This window comes from Triturus cristatus, chromosome 3_2 (assembly GCF_964204655.1).
Source record: "Triturus cristatus chromosome 3_2, aTriCri1.1, whole genome shotgun sequence".
NCBI classification, from domain to species: domain Eukaryota; kingdom Metazoa; phylum Chordata; class Amphibia; order Caudata; family Salamandridae; genus Triturus; species Triturus cristatus.
In genome coordinates, this window is record NC_140584.1 from 1,120,538,448 (window position 1) to 1,120,540,274 (window position 1,827).

Here is a 1,827-nt window from a genome sequence, read left to right on the forward strand (position 1 = left end):
GCGTCTTGGAAAATACAAGGATATCATCTCTTAAGTTTATGACCCCATGCAGTCCAGATAGCGTTTCTCTTATTGCGGTTTGAAACATCTCCGCGGCTGACGAGACGCCGAAACTCAATCTCTTGTAATGACGTAGCCCAACGTGAGTGGAAAACGTTATGATGTTCCGGTTGTCGGGGTGGAGCTCCAGCTGGTGATACCCCGCGTTAAGGTCTAGTTTGGTGAACCACTTGGTGCCATTGAGGTCAGCTACGATGTCGTCCATCGTGGGCGTGAGGTGGCGTTCTCTCTTCACAGCCTTATTCGGGAGGCGCATGTCGACGCATAATCAAATGGCCCCTGGCTGTTTTGGTTTCGGGGCCACGACGAGGGGTGACACCCATGGGGTGGGGCCTGACACTTTCTCGATCACCCCCAGGTCCTCCAGCTTCTTCAGCTCCTCCTCCACCTGCGGCCGCAGGTGGAACAGCACCCTCCTATGTCTTAGCGCCATGGGCGGACCGTTGGCTCCACGTGCAATTTGAACGACTTCCCTCTCAGACATCCCAGGCCTTTGAACAGCATGGGGAAATCTTTCAGCATTTCCCGGGCGTGCAGGCCGTGTACTTGGTTCGCGAAGAACACAAGTGCCAGGTCCTTCGCCGTGTGGCAGCTGAGTAGGGTGCCCCGTATCCCTACCACAACGTGTAATGTCGTGGCCTGCCTCCGGCCCTCACTGGTGACCTCGACCTCCATCACCCCCCGTAGAGAAAGTGGCTTATCGCTGTCGTACGTGTATATCTGCGCTTTGGACGGTCGAAGTGGTGGGCGCGGTGACTGCTTCTCGTATTGGTCACTGTCCATCACGTTTACTGATGCTCCAGTGTCTGTTTGGGCGCTCAGGGGGACCCTGCTATGGTGATGTCGCACATAGGTGGTGGTCTGTGCCTTGTTCCCTCTCTGCCGACAAACGATATGAAGAATACCTCATTGTCCTCCGTCCCGCAGTCGAACCCTGGCGGGGTGTTGTCAATTTGGTCTGTTGGATCTTCCAGCGTCAGTTGTCGCACTTTTGTCGCGACACCCCGTGAGCCTGGGGCATTGCTATGTCCTCTTCCAGTCCTGCAGACCTTTCCGAAGTGGTTGAGTCGCCCGCACTACGAGCACGTTTTCCCTCTTGCGAAGCACTTCCCCCCAGGAGGGTGGTCTAGGCCGCAGTTACCGCATGTGTTCTTCTGTGGAGCCCTCATGGCCCCTTGTGACTGGGACGGCAGTCTCTGAAGCACATCTACTCTCTCCTCCTTGACTGTGGGTGTCTGCTGAGTCGCTGTGGGCCGGTTGAGGGCCGCTTCCATTTCGTCCACCCAAGCATTGGAGAGCTCGTGGGAGCTGGCCAGTACTAGAATTTCGTCAAGGGTGATGCCTGGCTGCCGTAAGATAAGGCGTCGCAGTGGGACGGATTGTCATCCTTGAATGAGCTGTGCGCGAATCTCCGCTCTCTGGTCCGGTAGCGTGCACGAGGTTGCAAGCTTACGTAGGCGGGCGTAGAAGATGTCGATGGTCTCGGTTTCTCCCTGTCGCGCCTGCCGGAGTTTGAACCATTCGAAATCAGGGTTAATCTGAGGATCGAAGTGGCGGTTCAGGGCCGCGACCGCCCCAGCATCATCGTCGTCATCCCCCCGTCTGGCAAGGTCACAAAGAGATCATATAGTTCGGCACCCCCGTAGCACATGCGGAGAGATCTCTTCACTCTCCCGTCCATTTCTCACACACCAATGAAATAATGGTCCAGACGACCGATCCAGGAGCGCCACCGTGCCGCTGCAGTGGACGGGTCCAAAAGCTCAC